Source organism: Hemiscyllium ocellatum, chromosome 19 (genome assembly GCF_020745735.1).
Source record: "Hemiscyllium ocellatum isolate sHemOce1 chromosome 19, sHemOce1.pat.X.cur, whole genome shotgun sequence".
NCBI classification, from domain to species: domain Eukaryota; kingdom Metazoa; phylum Chordata; class Chondrichthyes; order Orectolobiformes; family Hemiscylliidae; genus Hemiscyllium; species Hemiscyllium ocellatum.
Genome location: NC_083419.1, coordinates 52,234,883 through 52,256,225, shown reverse-complemented (window position 1 = coordinate 52,256,225; position 21,343 = coordinate 52,234,883). Strand labels below are relative to the sequence as shown.

General features: G+C 44.3%; 1 protein-coding gene across 8 annotated transcripts in view; it reads right to left on the bottom strand.

The window, feature by feature from the left end:
• Positions 1-20,622, bottom strand: part of LOC132824979 (uncharacterized) — a 67,379-nt gene extending 46,757 nt beyond the window's left edge. For 5 of the 8 annotated variants that reach the window (XM_060839920.1, XM_060839916.1, XM_060839922.1 and 2 more), the window contains exon 1: positions 20,037-20,136. The gene's annotated coding sequence lies outside the window, so the exon portion shown is untranslated. Of the gene's footprint in view, positions 1-4,719; positions 4,876-7,846; positions 7,931-20,036; positions 20,137-20,483 lie in introns of those variants that run through there. The other 3 variants (XM_060839919.1, XM_060839915.1, XM_060839923.1) reach the window with 3 other exon arrangements.
• Between the last annotated feature and the right edge of the window lie 721 nt (positions 20,623-21,343).

The window sequence follows — 21,343 nt, the reverse complement described above, 5'->3', positions numbered from 1 at the left end:
GCAGTTCTTTTCTAATTTCAGCAGGGAGAAAGGGAGGACTGCAGAAGCTGGAGATCAGAGTCAGAAAGTGCGATGCTGGAGAAGCACAGCCAGTCAGGCAGCATTAGAGGAGCAGGACCACATTCCTGATGAAGAGCTTATGCTCGAAACATTGACAGGATTGTTTGAAGACATTTGCCCTGAAATGTGGGATGATACAATTGTTATGGGTCAGGCCAGACCCCCTTAACACATTTCAAAGGTAGCCCAAACCTTAGCTTTGCTTATTGTTTTAAACAAGTTTAACATGGATATTCCAGGAAGGATGCAGTTGGTCAAACATAGAACAATACAGTACAGAACAGTCCCTTCGGCCCTCTATGTTGCGCCGACCTGTGAACTATTCTCAGCTAATCTCCCTACACAACCCCAAAATCATCCATGTGCGACTCTAAGGATTGTTTAAATCTCCCTAATGTGGCCAAGTTGATTGACTACATTAGCAGGTAGGGCATTCCACGCCCTTACCACTCTGCGTAAAGAACCTGTCTCTCTGTCTTAAATCAATCACCCCTCAATTTGTAGTTATGCCCCCTTGTACACACTGACGACATCATCCAAGGAAAAAGTCTTTCACTGTCTAGCCTATCTAATCCTCTGATCATCTTGTATGTCTCTATCAAATCCCCTCTTCTTGCCAATGGGAACAGGTTCAAGCCTCTCAGCCTTTCCTCATAAGACTTTCCCTCCAGACCAGGCAACATCCCGGTAAATCTCCTCTGCACCTTTTCCAATGCTTCCATATCCTTCCTGAAATATGGGGACCAGAACTGAACACAATATTCCAAGTATGGCCACACCAGCGTTTTGTATAGTCGCAGCATGATATTGTGGCTCCAGAACTCAACACGCCGAATGCCTTCTTCACAGCACTATCCATTTGGGTGGCAATTTTCCGGGATCTATGTACATGGGCTCCAAGATCCCACTGCACATCCACACTACCAAGAATCTTTCCATCGATCCAGTACTCTTCCTTCCTATTACTCTTCCGAAAGTGAATCACCTCACATTTAGCTGCATTGAACTCCATTTGCCACCTCTCAGCCCAATTCTGCAGTTTATCCAAGTCCCCCTGCAACCTGTAACATTCTTCCACACTGTCCACTACTCCACTGACTTTAGTGTCATCTGCAAATTTACTAATCCATTCGCCTATGCCTGTGTCTATGTCATTTATAAAAATGACAAATAGCAGTGGTCCCAAAACAGATCCTTGTGGCACACCACTAGTAACCAGACTCCAGGCTGAATATTTTCCATCAACCACCACTCACTGCCTTCTTTCAGCAAGCAGTTTCTAATCCAAACTGCTAAATCACCCTCCATTCAATGCCTCTGCATTTTCTCCAACAGCCTACCATGTGGAACCTTATCAAAGGCTTTACTGAAGTCCATGTATACCACATCAACTGCCCTACCCTCATCTACATGCTTGGTCACTGAGACATGACCTGCCCTTGATGAAACCATGTTGACTATCTGAAATCAAATTGTTGCTTGCTAGATGATTATAAATCTCATCCTTTATAATCCTTTCCAAAACCTTTCCTACAACAGAAGTAAGGCTCACTGGTCTACAATTACCTGGGTCATCTCTATTGCCCTTCTTGAACAAGGGCACAACATTTGCAATCTTCCAGTCCTCTGGTACCAAACCTGTCAACAATGACAACTCAAATATCAAAGCCAAAGGCTCCACCATCTCCTCCCTCACTTCCCAGAAAATCCTCTGATAAATCCCATCCGGCACAGGGGACTTGTCTACTTTCACTCCTAGAATTGATAATACCTGTTCGTAACTAGCCTCGATCCTTTCTAGTCTAATATCACCTACCTCATTCTTCTCCTCAGCAATGTTTTCCTTTTCCTAAAATATTTGTTTAACACCTCTCCGATCTCTACAGGGTCTACACACAACTTTCCACTTCTGTCTTTGACTGGCCCTATTCCTACCCTCGTCATTCTTTTATTCCTCACATACCTATAGAAAGCTTTTGGGTTCTCCTTTATTCTATTTGCTAAAGACTGTTCGTGTCCTCTCTTTGATCTTCTTAACTTTCTTTAAATCCTTCCTAGCTGATCTGTAACTCTCCACCACCTCATCTGAACCATCTTACCTCATTAACACATAAGCCGCCTCCTTCTTCCTAACAAGCAATGCAATTTCCGTTGTAAACCACTGTTCCTTACCTTATCACTTCCACCCTGCCTGACAGGGACATACCTATCAAGGACACGCAATATCTGTTCCTTAAACCAGCTCCACATTTCCATTGTCTACATCCCCTGCATTTTGCTACCCCATTCTATGCATCCGAATTCTTGCCTAATCGCATTATAATTGCCCTTGCCCCATCGATAACTCTTGACCTGTGGCACGTACCTCTCCTTTTCCATCGCTAAATTAAACCTAACTGAATTATGGTCACTCTCCAAAGTGCTCACCTACATATAAATCAAACACCTGGCCTGGTTCATTACCAAGCACCAGATCCGACGTGGCCTCCCCTCTTGACAGCCCTTCGACATACTGTGTCGGGAAACCCTCCTGTACACATTGGACAAAAACTGATCCATCTGACATACTGGAGTTATAGCATTTCCAGTCAATGTTGGGGAAGTTAAAGTCTCCCATAATGACCATCCTATTCCTTTCACTCCTACACAGAATAATTTTGCTAATCTTCTCTTCCACCTCCTTGGAACTCTGCAGAGGCCTATAAAAAAAACTCCAAGTAGTGTGACCTCTCCTCTCCTGTTTCTAACCTCAGCCCACACTATCTCAGTAAACGAGTCCTCAGCAAAAGTTCTTTCAGCCACCGTGCAACTATCCTTGACTAACAAAGCCACGCCTCCCCCTCTTTTACTGCCTTGCCTGTTCTTAAATGAAAGATCCAAACCCTGGAACCTGCAACATCCATTCCTGACCCTGCTCTCTCCATGTCTCCAAAATGGCCACAACATCGAAGTCCCAGGTACCTATCCATGCTGCAAACCAAGTAGTTTTAATGATAACAGAATTTATTTTACAAGATTACTGAATGAAACACAAAGAACAAAATATTGAATAACAGTCTCTCTGCAAACCCAACAGATCATCCCAACTTAATGATGCTGCTCCAAATACATGCAACAATCCCCGTAAACACCATTGGCACAAAGGCTAAAATCAAACACAGGGTCTTACAGGAGAGAAGCCAGAGAGAGGGGAAGGATCAGCTTTGACTTGCTTCTTTGGGTCCAGCAGCTTCAGAAGATTACTGTTAAAAACCAAACCAAACCAAACCAGAGAAAAGCTGAGTTGGGAGAACCGGCTACTCCACTTACATTGTGCAAGTATTTTTCTTTTTAAAAAAGTTTGGTAGGCCTTTTTCCTGAGGCAGTATCTATGAGTTAAAAATCAAAAACTTGGCCCCAAAACCTTTCCAACCCAGGAGTTTTCAGAGTGTCTTTTAGAACCTCACCAGGAAAAAAGCCAAGGACAACATAACCTTGTTAAAGGAGTAGTATCACACAATCACCAACTTTGTGATTTGAGTGGGTCACAGAATGGATAAATGACATTTAGTCTGTTGTGCATCCTTTTGTCCTTTCAGGTCAATGGGCAATTCTTAATCCACATTCAGGCCATCTTTTGCAGCGAATTAATTCCCATTTCCTACGAAAGCTCACTTCTGGAAGATTCCATAGTGAACAATTTTAACAACGGTTTGTCTTGTACGGAATTGAAAGTAGACGTACAGACCATCTATCCCAAACATGTTGCAATATGGAATGTCCTGCAAGTCCAGTCACATACTGAAAAGCTGGATATAGCATTGTGTAGAACCGAGCCCACTCTGAAATGGCTATGCATTTGCACTTGGTTCTGTACTGTTCTTCAGTGTTGATATGTTTTGAAGACATTGCCACACTGTATTAAAGTTGTACATGATTGATTTACAAGAAGATCACCACTCAGCACAATTCCAAACATCAGAGTACTAACCATTTCCATCTGGACCTGGGATAACTTGACATAGCTTTCCTCATCTCCAGCCAACATGAGCATCTATCCTGTTAAACTCCCTCCATGTATACCTCAACAGATCACACCTCATTCTTCTAGATTCCAATGAGTATGGGTCCTTCCCTCATAATACAATCCATCTTTCTCAGGAATCAGCTTACTGAGTGTTACCTGCATCGGAAGCAGTTCAGATGTCCTACTTGAAGTAAAGTGACCAAAACTGTGCACAGGATTCAGTCTGGTCTCATCAATAACTCCGTGCAAAACCCCCTCAACTTTGCAAGCAAGGTCAACCTTCAGTCCTTTCTTAATTTCCTGCTGTACCTGCACACTAATGTTTGCCCAATTTTATTTACAAGGATACTCAGGTCCCTCTATACCACAGCATTTAACTAATATTCTGCTATGCTGTTCAGTCTCAGTTCCCACTTTAATGGCTTTTTTTTCTCCACTCACTTATTCCTTCGCAAACTTTTTATCCTCTTCGTTACTGGTTTTACCAAATCATCTTCACACTTTCAGCAAAATCTGACTACAGTCAGTCCCTCCATCCAAGTCATGAATATCAATGTTAAACGGTAACAGCCTCAATGTAATCCACACTACACTCCACGAGTTAGTTAGGGATTAAAACAGTAAACCATTAAATTGTTAAGTATTGGTCTTACCGAGAACATATCACAGTTAAAACGGATTAAGAACACTGTGCGGAATAGTAATTTCCTTTTGGAAAGGCATTGCTAATCAAGGATACTACTCAAAGATACTGTGGCAGTTGTTCCCATAGTTCTATTCATTGGCTCTTTTTCATCGTGAAGTGTAATCTAAAAAACAGAAATAACTTATCAGCAATTCACTTTTTTTTACCAAACACGTGTTAATCATCAAATCCTTACAGATGAAAACAGGCCATTTGGCCCAATCGAGTCCCACACCAATCCTCCAAAGAGCATGCCACCTAGATTCACCCCATCCCTGCATTTCCCATGCCTGACCTCCCTAGCCTGCACTTCCCTGGACACAATGGGCAAATTAGCTTGGCCAATGCACCTAACCTGAGCATTTTTGAACTGTGGGAGGAAACCGGAGCACCCAACAAGGGAACCTGTGCAGATACAGAGATAACACGCAAACTCTACACAGTCAGACCAGAGGGTGGATTCGGACCCAGGGTCCCAATGCTGTGGGGCAGAATGCTAACCACTGAGCTACCACAATGTTAAACAGATAAGCAACGGAATTTTAATAATCTAAATGGGTATTTTAAGCAACATTTTCATCTTAACATGTTACTGCTCGCCTGACTCATTTACCTTAACTGTTCTTAGTTAGCCAATTCTCCCCTCGCACCTATACATCACTTCTTATATAATGTGCTCTTAGCATATGCAGTAGTTTTTTTAAAATATTGCAAATGCTCAAATGCCTTCTAGAATCCAAACATCCAATATCTATTGACTCACTTTTTACCACCCTATATGTACACCCTCAAAGAAGACTAACTAGCTTCCTTGCCAAAGGCCACGTTTGCTCTGACTGATTGCATTATGATTCTCTCGACATCTTACTGGTAGTAATAATAAAGTCTCCTGAAAGACTTATTTTATTAACGGTTGCTGCATTTGTCTGGGAAAGCACAGTGGCAAACAAGGAAATGATGTGACATCAATTAGTTATTTGTTTTGTAGGTCTTCACTAAAATAATGAAAAAAATCACAAAAATACTTGAAATTCAAGAGGTGAAATGGAGGAAGTGTCAACCAGTTTCCCCCTACATCTTTATTTTGGGCCCTGGAGAGAGAGAAAGAAGGATCACCCATGTGCACAAAAACATGAGTGCTGTCTTCTCTGAAACAGCAGTTTCTTAATGAATTATAGAGTCTTTTTTTTACAGGGAGGAGCATCCAGATAAGGCAACATACATATTGATCGGTGACCGCTACAATCAGAGCGTCAATAGTCGAGATTAGGCCTTCGTTTAGATTAGAGTGGTGCTGGAAAAGCACAGCAGTTCAAGAAACATCCGAGGAGCAGTAAAATCGACGTTTCAGGCAAAAGCCTTCATAAGCCTTCTGCTGTTAACCTTAACCGGCTTCACATAATGAATACTTTTCACCTTATTAAACTGACCTTACATACTGAATGCTTCTCATTGTTAAATGGCTCTACATAATGACTGTTTTTCTACCTTGTTAACCCATCACTCTTGTCTCCAGCACCCATTATTAATTGTAAGTTCTTCCCTGATCTGAGTCATGCTCAGCTGAACCTCATTTCACAAAACTCAGAACTTAAACTCTTTCCCTGCTTATACCCAATACACATTCCCTGGAAGAACTTAAAACAATCTCAGTCACCTAGAAGAAGGTCCTGGGAAAATGTTTAGATCCAAATATCTGACAGGTCCACATTGTTTGCATTCTAAAAGAGTTATAGCAAGATACTTGGAAAATCAAAGGAATTAAGCAGGGAAAATATTCTTCTGACTAATGCATTACAGTGAAGGAGTAACAAGCACAACAGTTTAAAGGGAACCTGTAGATATCTACTTGGCTTGCCAAAAGGCAATGAAAAAATGTGACACCAAAGGTTAGGAAACGAAAGTTATCACGCAATGGGTAACATTAGCATGCAGAAAAGATGGATTACCAACAGCAACACAGTAGAGAGAAATGGGTCTCTTTCAGGTTATGAAATGCCACAGCAATCATTGCTGAAGGCCTTAACTATTTACATGAACACATGGTAGCGAAATTTGATGATACAAAGACAGGTGGAAAGGTATATTGCAAAGAGAACATAGACATAGAAAAACAGTATGCTATCTAAATATGTAAACACGACAGAACTTGGTGATCTACAGATCTGGATGATCTGAACACAAAAATTACAAATGTTAATTTGCAGATATAGCAAGTAATTAAATGAGTAGATGGAAACTAGCATTTATGGAAAAGGAGAATGTGGGAGGTTTGGCTGCAGTTTTACAGAACCTTAGCAAGACCACATCAAAACTGTGTAGAGTTTTGGACTCCCAAACTGAAACATAATAACAATACAAGCAGTTCCGGAAAAGGTTGCTGAACTTATTCTTAGGCGGAAGGCTCATCTCGAAAGCATTATAGTGAAAAGTTTTGTTTTGCCAGCATAACTGGTAGATCACAGCAAACAGAGACACGGTGCCTAGATGGAGCAAGGCATACAGGGTTAAAGCTGCACAGGAGAGCACAAAAGCAAGATCAACATTAAGCTTGAAATTAGAGGGGTCCATTCAGCAGTGTAATAACAGCAAGGAACCCGTTGGCACATGTGTTCAAGTTCTGTATCTTCTACCTGATGAAAGTGGTTGGAAGAGAGTTTTGCAGGGTGGGGGAGTCTTGGTTGATGGTGGCAGCTTTTCCACGACAACAAAGCAATGTAAATGGAGTCCACAGATAGGAGGTTGTTCGCACACATAACCTTCTGTAGTTTCTTACAACCATGGGCAGAACAGTTGCCGTACCAGGCCATTATGGATCTGGATAGAATGCTTCCTATGGTACATCTGTAAACTTTGCTGAGGATCCTTATGGCCAAATTTCCTAAACCTCCTAAGGAAGTAGAGGCATTGTTGCACCTTTCTGACCTTCAGATCTACATGGGAGGTCAAGGACAGATTGTTGGTTACCGTCACTCCTAGACACTTGACACTTCCCTCTTCTCCACCGATGTAGAAAGGAGGTCTTCCCCCTTTCTTACTGAAGTCAATGATCAGTTCTTTTGTTTTGCTTACATTGAGAAATTGTTATGACTCACCATGACACCAAGCATATAATCTCCTTCATGGATTCTGACTCATTGTTAAGATATCTGGCCTACAACGATAGTATCATCAGCAAACTGTAGTTTAAAGAAATAAGACATGATTTATTGCGGTATATAAGATCCTGATGGGAAAATGACAGGTTGGCTACAAACTGCCTTCATAACCCCACAATCTCTAAGTACTGGTTACAAAGCCCACTATATTGCAAACTGTAAGTTAAATTCTATCATGTAAAAATTACACTTATCAGCAGAAACATTCACTACGAGTTCCTTAATTACTCTGGTCTTATTACAAAAGCACAAGGATGAAATATAACATGGTCCAAAGCAAGTTCCTGAACACCAGGGTATTAGTAGGTCATTCAGCCCTCAAGCTTATCTGCCATTCATTCAGATCATAGTCGATCTGTGTTGTATCTCCCTCCATATACCTGCCTTTGGCCCATATCCCTCAATACCTTTACTTAATAAAACGTGAAATTGGAAATGGATAAATTTTAAACCACCGATCCATCATCCATTTCATTTGTGGAACAGAGTTCCAAATATCTACCACCCCTGGAGTGTAGGAGCACTTGCTAGCATCTCTCCTGAATGATCATGCCCTAATTCTTATACTTTGGCCCTTAGCTTTAGAATCCCGAACCAACGGAAATAATATATCTTTAATCAACTATCTTTTCCTGTTAAAAACTTACAGACTTCAATCAAATCCACCCCCCTCTCTTTAACCTTCTACAGAAAACAGACCTAATTTATAACACTGTCAGAATGCAATCCCTGAAGTCCAGGTATCATTTTCATAAACCAACATGGCATTCCCTCCAAGTGGAATATCTCTTTCCTAAGTTGCGGTGCCCAGCTCTTCTCATAGTACTCCAAGTTGCGTTTAACCAGAATTAGATAGAACTGCAGCATAATTTCTACATTCTTGTATACGCTGTTCTGAGAAAGTAACCCAAATATGCTGCAAATTCCCCCTCAGTACACAGTGTGGCATCTGAGTATCTAATATCAGAACTGAAATGGGAAATTAAACAATGGATACCCTCTCTGAATCTTGGTGGAGATGTAAGAGAGATCTATAGGATTTCTTCACAAGGATTTTAATGTAATCATACAAATTTGCCAGATCAGATTTAGGTTGGAAAGCAACTAATAAGTGAAAGAATGGCTCAAATATTAAAATTATCAGGTCAAAAACATTTTGGAAGCTCAATTTATTTCATTGAACTCTAGCTGGGAGGTTATGCCACAGTGCTATGGAAGTGTGCTACAGGAGAAGTATCATTTTGTTTTTGGTATATCTATTTATTCTCAAAAAAGCAATTTTACTTCTTGATCTGTAATAGTTCAGTAACAAGTATAGAGATAAAGTTGCCAGGAACTAAACACCTCTAACCTTGATGACAGTGAAGCCAAATTGGGAGGTACTGAAGCATTAAGTTTGAGGGTCATCTAGCCAGTTTCTAAGTGAAACCGCCCCTGCACCCCCCATCCAAGAAATCCTATATCTATGAAGTGAAAAGGGTCAAAGTGCATTTTTAAGAGCTGTGGCACACCCTGGCTTGGTACCAAAGCATTAATTGGGATTTTAGATCTTGCAAGTATAGTTAGCATGCTTACTATAAGAAAGTGAGGACTGCAGATGCTGGAGGATCAGAGCTGAAAATGTGTTGCTGTAAAAGCGCAGCATGTCAGGCAGCATCCAAGGAGCAGGAGAATCGACATTTCGGGCATGATTCCTGAAGAAGGGCTCATGCCCGAAACGTTGACTTGCTTGCTCCTTGGATGCTGCCTGACCTGCTGCGCTTTTCCAGCAACACATTTTCAGCATGCTTACTATGACCAAGGATGGATAAAAGCACTTCACATCCACTTAATTATTGCAGTTATAGAAAGCAAGCTTTTTCTGCGCCTCTCCCCAGCCAAAATGTCCTTACTTTTCTCAAAAGGGTGAAAGTTCAACTCTTCTTAACTATTTTTAATTTTTAGAACGAGGAAACGAGTTAGCTCCGAGCGCTTGAGGGAATTTGTTTATAGAAAGGCATAGCTTTAGACCGCTATATAACTCAGCAAGTTTACCTTAAAAGCGCTGTGGTTTCAGGGAAAAAACCAGCTGACAACAGTGTAACTGATAAGGAGTATCTAACAGATGGAGATGGTTTCATTAATTTATTCCAGAAGAGGAGCTCACAGTTTAGGAACTAGACCAATTCAGATCCTATTTCCATGGCTCCCATTCCTCAAAGACTATGAAAACACCTTCAAATGTTCAAAAATGCCCACAGAACTTCATATTAGTGTAAAATCAATGAAGGCGGTAAAATGATTCAACATAAATATGTGGTAACTCCTTGATTTACTGGCAACCACCCACCTGGGTTTATAACAGTCAACTTTCGTTTTCAGTTTTGGATGTTGTTTAGATCAGTTGATCAGACTAGTGAGGGAAAATTGCTTCCCAGCTGACTTCTCCTATTTCTGAAAACATCCTTATTGCAAATCCAGTGGGAAACTAGACTGTCTTCTCTCAGGTGTCTGGAAGAATCTTCTATACACTATCTAAAGGAAACTGTAAATATCAGACAACCAGCTGTTGGGTGGTCCCCAACCACACATTAGAAAGTCATATTCTGGATTAGTGGTGCTGAAAGAGCACAGCAGTTCAGGCAGCATCCGAGGTTTAGCAGTAAAATCGACGTTTCGGGCAAAAGCCCTTCATCAGGAATAAAGGCAGAGCCTGAAGTGTGGAGAGATAAGCTAGAGGAGGGTGGGGGTAGAGTACCATAGAGTACTTAGGTGAGTTGGGGGGGGGGGGGGGGGGGGGGAGAAGGTGATAGGTCAAGGTGGGGGGAGGGTGGAGTGGATAGGTGGAAAAGAAGATAGGTAGGTAGGACAAGTCATGGGGACAGTGCTGAGCTGGAAGTTTGGAACTAGGGCGAGGCGGGGGAAGGGGAAATGAGGAAACTGTTGAAGTCCACATTGATGCCCTGGGATTGAAGTGTTCCAAGGCAGAAGATGAGGCGTTCTTCCTCCAGGCGTCTAGTGGTGAGGGAGCAACGGTGAAGGAGGCCCAGGACCTCTATGTCCTCAGCAGAGTGGGGGGGTGGGGGGAGTTGAAATGTTGGGCCACAGGGCAGTGTGGTTGATTGATTAGATTAGACTTACAGTGTGGAAACAGGCCCTTCGGCCCAACAAGTCCACACCGACCCGCCGAAGCGCAACCCACCCATACCCCTTACCTAACACTACGGGGAATTTAGCATGGCCAATTCACCTGACCCGCACATCTTTGGACTGTGGGAGGAAACCGGAGCACCCGGAGGAAACCCACGCAGACACGGGGAGAATGTGCAAACTCCACACAGTCAGTCGCCTGAGGCGGGAATTGAACCCAGGTCCCTGGCGCTGTGAGGCAGCAGTGCTAACCACTGTGCCACCGTGCTGCCCTTGGTGCGGGTGTCCCAGAGATGTTCCCTAAAGCACTCTGCTAGGAGGCACCCAGTCTCCCCAATGTAGAGGAGACCGCATCGGATACAATAAATGATATTAGTGGATGTGCAGGTAAAACTTTGATTGATGAGGAAGGCACCTTTAGGGCCTTGGATGGAGGTGAGGGAGGAGGTGTGGACGCAGGTTTTGCAGTTCCTGCGGTGGCAGGGGAAGGTGCCAGGATGGGAGGGTGGGTTGTAGGGGGGTATGGACCTGATCAGGTAGTCACGGAGGGAACGGTCTTTGAGGAAGGCAGAAAGGGGTACGAAGGGAAATATATCCCTGGTGGTGGGGTCTTTTTGGAGGTGGCGGAAATGTCGGCAGATGATTTGGTTTACGTGAAGGTTGGTAGGGTGGAAGGTGAGCACCAGGGGCGTTCTGTCCTTGTTACAGTTGGAGGGGTGGGGTCTGAGGGCGGAGGTGTGGGATGTGGACGAGATGCATTGGAGGGCACCTTTAACCACTTGGGAAGGGAAATTGCGATCTCTAAAGAAGGAGGCCATCTGGTGTGTTGTGTGGTGAAACTGGTCCTTCTGGGAGCAGATATGGCGGAGGCGGAGGAATTGGGAATACAGGTGGGCATTTTTGCAAGAGGTAGGGTGGGAAGAGGTGTAATCCAGGTAGCTGTGGGAGTCGGTGGGTTTGTAAAAAATGTCAGTGTCAAGTCGGTCGTCTTTAATGAAGATGGAGGTCCAGGAGGGGAGGAAGGTGTCAGAGATGGTCCAGGTAAATTTGAGGTCAGGGTGGAATGTGTTGGTGAAGTTGATGAATTGCTCAATCTCCTCACGGAAGCACGAGGTGGCGCCAATGCTGTCATCAATGTAGCGGAGGAAGAGGTGAGGAGTGGTGCCGGTGTAATTATGGAAGATCAACTGTTCTACGTAGCCAACAAGAGACAGGCATAGCTGGGGCCCTTACGTGTGCCCATGGCCACCACTTTGGTCTGGAGGAAGTGGGAGGATTTGAAGGAGAAATTGTTAAGGGTGAGGACCACTTTGGCCAAACAAGTGAAAGTATCGGCAGAAGGGTGCTGTTGGGGATGTCTGGAGAGGAATAAACGGAGGGCTTGGAGGCCCTGGTCATGGCGGATGGAGGTGTAAAGGGACTGGATATCCATGGTGAAGATGAGGCGTTGGGGGCCGGGGAAACGGAAGTCTTGGAGGAGGTGGAGGGCGTGGGCGGTGCCTCGAACGTATGTGGGGAGTTCCTGGACTAGGGGGAAATAGGACAGTGTCGGGGTAGGTAGAGAGGAGTTCAGTGGGGCAGGAGCCTGCTGAGGCAATGGGTCAGCCAGGGTGGTCAGGCTTGTGGATCTTGGGAAGGAGGTAGAAGCGGGCAGTGCGGAGTTCCCAGTTTATGAGGGTGGAAGCTGTGGGTGGGAGATCTCCTGAGGTCCTGTATGGTCTGGGAGATGATGGTTTGGTGATGAGGGGTGGGGTCATGGTCGAGGCATCCTCCAGTTGGCGTTTGGCTTCAGCGGTGTAGAGGTCAGTGTGCCAGACTACCACTGCGCCCCATTTATCTGCTGGCTTGATGGTGAGGTCAGGATTGGAGCAGAGGGATTGGAGGGCTGCACGTTGTGAGGGTGAGAGGTTCGAGTTGGGGAGGGGGGGGGGTAGACAGGTTGAGGCGGTTAATGTCCCAGCGGCAGTTGGAAATAAAGAGGTCGAGGGCAGGTAATAGTCCCGATTGTGAAAGTAAGTGCGGAGACGGCAGAAGTGTTCGACGTCACGGCGTGTATTAAATTAATTGATGCATGGACGGAGGGGAATGAAGGGGAGTCCTTTGCCGAGGACTGATCGTTCGCCCTCAGCGAGGGGGAGGTCTAAAGGGATGGTGAAAACTCAGCAGGGCTGAGAGCTGGTGTGGGTGTGGAGCTGGGAGTGGGGGCAGAGTGAGTAACTGGATTTGGGTGTGATGGTAGGGGGATTGGGGGTGGAGTCATGAGCAGGGGTGGTGTGCCCCTCAGTGTTCTAGGGGCCGGGAATGGTGACAGTGGGATCTGTGGGGGGGCGTGTCAGCAGAATGCAAGTGAGTGGCGTTGGTGGGGGCGGAAGTGTTGGCAGACACGGCAGTACAGGTGGCGGAATCCACTGAGCGTGTGACATCAGCGATAATGTGAGGGGTGGAAGTGATGTCACGTGTGATGCATTAGGAATTGAGGGGCGGAAGTGGTTGCGGAGGTGGCCATAATGGGGATGGAAGTGACATCATCAATCAGCATTGGGATGGCAACTGCACCAGTTGCATGGCTAATGGCATCCGAGCAGTTTCTGAGGCCAGGGGACTCTTCTGGAATGTTTGAGGAGCACTGGTTATGGAGGTGGGTAGATAAAAGTTTGACGTACTTACAGTTTTTGATGTTTGAGATGGAGTTGAAATACTGTTTGAGAGTATGAATTCTCCTGAGGATGTAGTACAGAGTGGGTCCTTTGCAATTTTGAGAGTGTGGCCCTCAGTGAAGCAGGGCTGACTGTAGAGAGGTTAGGTGCCGGCGCACTGCCTACCAACCTTCACATCAGCAAAATCATCCGCCGACATTTCTGCCACCTCCAAAAAGACCCCACCACCAGGGATATATTTCCCTCCCCACCCCTTTCTGCCTCCGCAAAGACCGTTCCCTCCGTGACTACCTGGTCAGGTCCACATCCCCCTACAACCCACCCTCCCATCCTGGCACCTTCCCCTGCCATTGCAGAACTGCAAAACCTGCGCCCACAACTCCTCCCTCACCTCCATCCAAAGCCCTAAACGAGCCTTCCACATCCAACGTTTTACCTGCACATCCACTAATATCATTTATTGTATCCGATGCGGTCTCCTCTACATTGGGGAGACTGGGCACCTCCTAGCAGAGCGCTTTAGGGAACATCGCCAGGACACCCGCACCAATCAACCACACTGCCCTGTGGCCCAACATTTCAACTCCCCTTCTCACTGTGCCGAGGACATGGAGGTCCTGGGCCTTCTTCACCACTGCTCCCTCACCACCAGACGCCTGGAGGAAGAACGCCTCATCTTCCGCCTCGGAACACTTCAATCCCAGGGCATCAATGTGGACTTCAACAGTTTCCTCATTTCCCCTTCCCCCACCTCATCCTAGTTCCAAACTTCCAGCTCAGCACTGTCCCCATGACTTGTCCGGACTTGTCCTACCTGCCTATCTTCTTTTCCACCTATCCACTCCACCCTCCCCCCTGACCTATCACCTTCACCCCCTCCCCCACTCACCTATTGTACTCCATGCTACTTTCTCCCCACCACCACCCTCCTCTAGCTTATCTCTCCACGCTTAGGCTCTCTGCCTTTATTCCTGATGAAGGGCTTTTGCCCAAAACGTCGATTTTACTGCTCCTCGGATGCTGTCTGAACTGCTGTGCTCTTCCAGCACCACTAATCCAGAATCTGGTTTCCAGCATCTGCAGTCATTGTTTTTACCTCTTGGAAAGTCATATCTTATTACTCCAAACTTGTTCTTTATTCCTCCAAAAAACTAAGCATTGGTTAAGTCTCTTTCTTATGAGAGGAAAGACCTATCAATTTTATTTTCACTAATTAACCAAGGTTAGGCTATTTGAATTGGGCGAAAAGTTGAAGATAGAATTCAAGTCATAGAGATGTACAGCATGGGCAGGAGCTAAAAAGCAGATATAATTGTAGATAACAGCATGTGAAGTTGGACAAAGGCATCAGATAGTAATTCAGTTCAGTTAGCTAAAGTTCAACTGCAGATGAAACATCTTTTAGATTAGATTAGATTACTTACAGTGTGGAAACAGGCCCTTCGGCCCAACAAGTCCACACCGACCCGCCGAAGCGCCACCCACCCATACCCCTACATTTACCCCTTACTTAACACTACGGGCAATTTAGCATGGCCAATTCACCTGACCCGCACATCTTTGTGACTGTGGGAGGAAACCAGAGCACCTGGAGGAAACCCACGCAGACACAGGGAGAACGTGCAAACTCCACACAGTCAGTCACCTGAGGTGGGAATTGAACCCAGGTCCCTGGCGCTGTGAGGCAGCAGTGCTAACCACTGTGCCACCGTGCCACCCACTACCACTGTGCCACCCACAAACAGAAGGAATTACAAATGAAAAAAAAAGACAGACATACTTCAAAAGAAAAAAGATTCCAGAGGGTAAAATTAAAGAGGAAAGAAAACTTCAGAGAAGTAAAAAGAAATGAGCTTTTAAGCTAGAACTAGAATTTCAATGGTAAACACTGGCTGGAATATGAAAAAGGAGGCCTCTGATTCCAGCAAACATTTGGCATAGATCTAAGTCCAATCCAAGACCCGGTAGGGAGCAGTGCAATTATGTGCAAGCACTCAAAATTTGTTTAAAAGGGACCTTGAGGCATTTTTCTGAAAAAAGGTCATTTAAGTAGGTGAGGTGGCCAAAATAAAATCTACATACTGCTCAAACAGAGGACAGAGTTTATAAGACCACAAGATCGCAGCAGAATTAGACTATTCCGCCCATCTGCTCCAAAATTTGACCATGGCTGATCTGTTTCTCTACCTCATTCTCCTGTCTTGATCTACTTACTAATCAAGAACCTACCCGTCTCAAATATACTCAATGACATGGCATCCACAACCTTCTGCAGCAATGAGTTCCACAGATTCACCAGAATGAGGAGAGTAACTAATGGTCATACTTTGGGGTACAGAGGTTACCCATAGTCTTTTACTGGAGAAAGGCATGGCTTTTCCAAGAGTGCTACACACTGAGGTTTTAATTAACAGTACTGGTGTGGATTATACACGTGTATTTTCGTATCAGGTGGACCCAGAGCAGGACCTTGTACCTCAAACACTAACTGTAGGGGACATTGTCCATAGTTTCTGTCGATGAAACTGACCCACTCCAGGGAAATGATTTGACTGTATCTGAAGTGGCAGTGAGAAAGTCTATAGCCTTAAATCTGGTCCTTAAATATTTTAAACTAAAATGTAATGTTGAATTATTGAATGCATTTGCTGCTCACTAGAAAATAGACAGGCAGGGAGGTTAAGCCAATTAAGGACATTTGCCTTAACATCAGTGAATCTGTGTAAACAGGACACCAAGTGATTACATTCACGGCTGTTCCCTTGTGAAATTAACAGCAGTGTTTGATTCTAACGTTGAAACAAAACTCTATCAATTAACATCCCTCCCGAAATATTGTCCTTCACTGTTATCTGTCTAGTTAAGAACACGCAGTGTTTTTGTAAACTTTTTATACAAAGGAAACCTGTTTGTGACAGTACAGCAGAGTAGCCTACTCGGGCTCTTAAAGAGTTGATATCCTACTCTGCTGGGTTATTAGTGTTATGCTAATGGTAAATAAAGGAGATGACTAAAATTAAACTAAACTGTAAGAGGTTTTTTTTATTCCAGGCTGCCAAAGAGCACAATCGTCAGGACAAACCAAGAGGGGCTTACAGGTTGAGTCCACAAGGGATTCCTTGGGCCATCTCAAATGTGTACTTTAACAGTAGCTTGCTCAGTAATTATAGAAAGGCCAAGTTAGATCAAGGACACAGAACAATTGTAGGAAATTTACATTCATGTGCAGTAATTGGTAAACAGGATTCACCTTTGGAGGTCAATTTGGCATCACGGACATATAGTTACTGGAGACTCCGAATTTGGTAAATCTAAAGGATATGTTCAATAAGTCTTCTTGGATTGTGGTTCAATCCAGAGTTTAGTGTAATTGTCTCAAAGTGATGTTGAAGCCAAAGAAGTTCCAGAATGCTACTATATTAAAGTCAGGATTCTAACCAGGAAGCAGAGGCCCTTCGAGGACAGGACCGGAGGTTTTGAGCTACAGGGAGAGGTTGAATTGGCTGGGGCCAAAGACCAAAGAGTGATCTTACAGAGGTTTATAATATCATTAGGAACAGGGACAGGGTGAATTGCCTCAGGTCACAGAATCCAACACAAGAGGGCATAGGTTTACAGTAAGGTAAAGATTTAAAAAGGACTGCGGACGCTGTGAATCAGAAACATAAGGTGTTGGAAAAGCTTAGTTCTGAGGAAGGGTCACTGGACCCAAAACATTTACTCTGAGTACTCTTCCACAGATGATTTTTTTCCAGCAACTTCTGTTTTTGTCAGAGATGTCAATTAGTTAACTTCAACTTCTAGAGTTGAGCTCTGTTCTGAAAAGGGTATGGATACAGTTAAGGCCTTCCTTTATTTACCACTGCTTTCAAACTAGTGTTTTGTCTGGAACACAAATGAATTAATAATTCCCTTTTGAAGACAATTTTACATATCTCATCGCCACGAAGGAACACATGAAGGTTCGTCCTTGATTAATGTTTTCTGACTTAGTTTCTCCTGATTATATTCACAGACCCATCCAAATGCCTCTTAAATGTTGCAAATGTACCAGCCTCCACCACTTCCTCTGGCAGCTCACGTACCACCCTCTGTGTGAAAAAGCTGCCCCTTAGGTCTCATCTTTTCCCTCTCACCCTAAACCTATGCCCTCCAGTTCTGGACTCTGACCCCAGGGAAAAGATTTTGTCTATCTACCCTATCCATGCCTCTCAATTTTGTAAACCTCTATAAGGTCACCCTTCAGCCTCCAATGCTCCAGGGAAAGCATCCCTACTTGGAATTTATAAATCGTAAACTAAAACTTATATTTCTACAACACAATACCAAGCCTTGGCTTAGTGTTGACTTTGGCAAGAGTTATTTAGTAGTGAATTAGTAAGGGAACTAAAGCAATGACATTTGCAAGTCTAACAAACTCTTTGGAAGACAATAAGCATCGTAATCACTATCCTAAACAACATGTAAACCAGATCTGGCACAATATCCCACATGCATTAAACTTATGACACAGTCCTGGCTATTCTCCAAGTACTTCTCATGGTTTCTGGGGTACAACTTGATTAGAACATGTCTGGCTGAAATATACTTTATAGGGCAACAGAAATGGAAATAGGTTTCGCAAACAGAGCTGCACCTCAAAGATTTCCAAAAACATGCAGAGCATTTGCATTTATAATACACAACGTTAATGTTTAATCACTTCTTTTGCATATACTGGGTCAATGTATCAAATAAGCCAACGATTTTCTCAATGCTGGTTTCACAGGAGAAAGAAATTAGCAAAGCGTAGTTAAAACTTGCGTCATTTGTTAAACTAGTTGTCACAGTAACTGAAATCAGGACATCTCTACTGACAGCAATTAAACCCCTCATTAATCTGATTTATTTCAGGGATATTTCATTGTTTTAAAAGATATTAAAACAGTCCCAAATCAGAAATTGTGTTGACCTCCATCAACAAATTTTCCAAAATAAACACAGGCTTTGTAGGGGGTAACATCTCTATAAATAGATATGGATGGTTTAAACAAACAGCCTCAGGTCTGCATTGGAAAGCAAGTGCAACAAGTGCAAAAATCAAAAACAAAAGGAGATAGCAACAGACCTCTATGAACACATGCATTTTCTGTCCTTTTTCATCTGTTGCCATCCTCATAGTCATCCCCCATTGGAAAGTGTACAACTGGGACTCACTTCAAAATGGACTCAATCCAAGTCAATACTCACCTTACACAATAGTTCCAATAATGAAAAATGTACTGGAACCTATTGGCATCGTAAGTGTTTTTTAGCGGCATAGATTTAATTGACTAAGTTTAAAAACTAGCCCGATACATTATCAATTCTAATGTCCATTCTTATATTATGCAATGAAATAACTGACTTTATAATTACATTGGAGTTTTCAAAGCTTAAGAGATTTAAAAGTGCAGTTACACACAATCAAGGGTATTTCAGTAGGTAATCAAGGGTAAGGCAGCTGAAACAGACGGATGAGAAAACAACATGATCAGAGTACTACCAAAATCCTGAAACAAAAATATCACGTGTCAACAAAAAAAACTGGGGAGATAAGACCAGCAAAAACCATGGAAACTGCTCTTGCAGATGGTATCCTGGGTTACACGTGAATTTACTTTCGAACGAGGGTTCGTCCATTCTGATGATTAGAATGGGATAAGTTCAATGTAATTTTATTTTGCGATGTAACCCATGGATGTTTACGCTGCGTACAACTAACATTTTAATCAGAAATTTCCAGGTCAATTTATGGGAAGTTGCTTTTAAATTGGGAAAAGTCTGGCACTGTTTTCTTTCAGGCTCCCTCTCTCCCGCAATTACTCGGAGGCTGAAGCGTTAAATAAGGAGTCTGGAACGTTTGCTTTAATGGATTTAAATTCGGACTTTTCTTCTTTGTCACGTTATCTAACCGAGCAGCACTGGAAAGTACTGGGACACAAAATACTAAAAGTCTAGCCTAAACTGACTGCACTTTTAGAATGTGAATAGCCTTTAAATATAATCGGGGGCGGGAGGGGAAATAGCTGGGCATTAAAAGAAAATTGCGCCAAAGGAAGAGCTGTTCGGCTGGGAAGCCAAGTCGCCAAACGTGGATGAGAATGAGCCACATTCCGTGGTCCTCCAGATTAAAAAAATGTTGACTGGAAAGAGACAGAGCGACTCAAATATTGAGAGGGGGTGGGTGCTAGTTTGCACCGGGGCGGGGGGGGGGGAAGCACAGGACACTGCAAGTTCAGGGGCTCTCGGCGCAAACAAAGCAAGTACTTGGAAAGCATGCACTCTCGACGCGAGAGAGAGGGGAGGGAGGGGGCACTCACGTTCAGCGGTGCACGGACATGCTCCATAGCCCAGCCACCGATCCCACTCTCGATCGAACTCCGACACTCCACCACACAAAGTAACACTGCAGCCGCCCACCCGTGCGCCTGCGCGCCCGCCGCCGGAACGCCCGGTCATTGTGACGTCACAATGCCCCCCTCCCCGACCCCATGACAACGGCTGCTACAAGTCTGGCGCGTGCTGCCCTCTGTCCCTCCCCGCGTGTTCCACGCTGAAAGGTCTTGCACATGCTTGACAGAGGGCTTTCCATTAGATTCCCCAGAGGATGGAAACAGGCCCTTCGACCCAACCAGTCCACGCAGAAGAGCAGCACACCCATTCCCCATATTTACCCCTGACCTAATACACCTAACACAATGGGCAATTTAGCGTGGCCACCTCACCTAACCTGCATATCTTTGGATTGAAAGAGGAGACCGGAGCACCTGGAGGGAACCCACTCAAATAGTGGGAGAACGTGCAAACTCCACACAGTCACCCGAGACTGGAATCAAACCCAGGTCCATGGTGCTGTGAGGCAGCAGTGCAAACAACTGAGCCACCATGCCGCCCCAGGCTGCAATGTCGATTCTCATCCTCCTTGGATGCTGTCTGTAGAAAATGTGTGGAAGTGTTGCTTCAGCAGAAGTCATAAGACTCAGCTATCAGGACGGGAGTTGCACGCTATCAAGAGGCCACAGATGGATGTGGTAAAATGATTAGATTAGCAACTGCACAGAGCAACTGCAACTATCATGGACAAGGAACTGAATAGGATAAAAATGACCAAATAAGGCAAGAAGTAAACATGGGTTTGGGGGGTGGGGCAATAGAATTAGAGTAATTGGAGAGGTAAACAGAGGTGGAGTGAAGCTAGGGCTTGTGATAGGCTACACACATCAGCTAAATCAACCAATGAGGTAAAAGGGGAAGTACCAAGAGACTCAGAGAGACTATAAAAATCCACTGATATTGTTCAGCGGTGTGCCTACATTTTGGACACCCACTCTTGCAAGAACGTATGAATAAAGATTGCTTCGGCATTTGACTCAGACTAAAATTATTTGGCAGTAAGCTTCGTTTCTAACAATTGGGGCCTTGTCTAGGATACTGTCATCACTGGCGGAGTGGTCACCGTCGACAACTGGGAAGATGCGTCCCGTTCCTTTTAGAGCGGTCCTGTGTCTTTCATCGGTGGGTGCCCAGCCCCGTCGACTGACGAGGATCCTAGGGGTGTCATTCCGAACCAGAGCAGGAAAATAAGACAGGCACGGAACAGTAGGCGCAACTGCAGTCGGGCAACTCC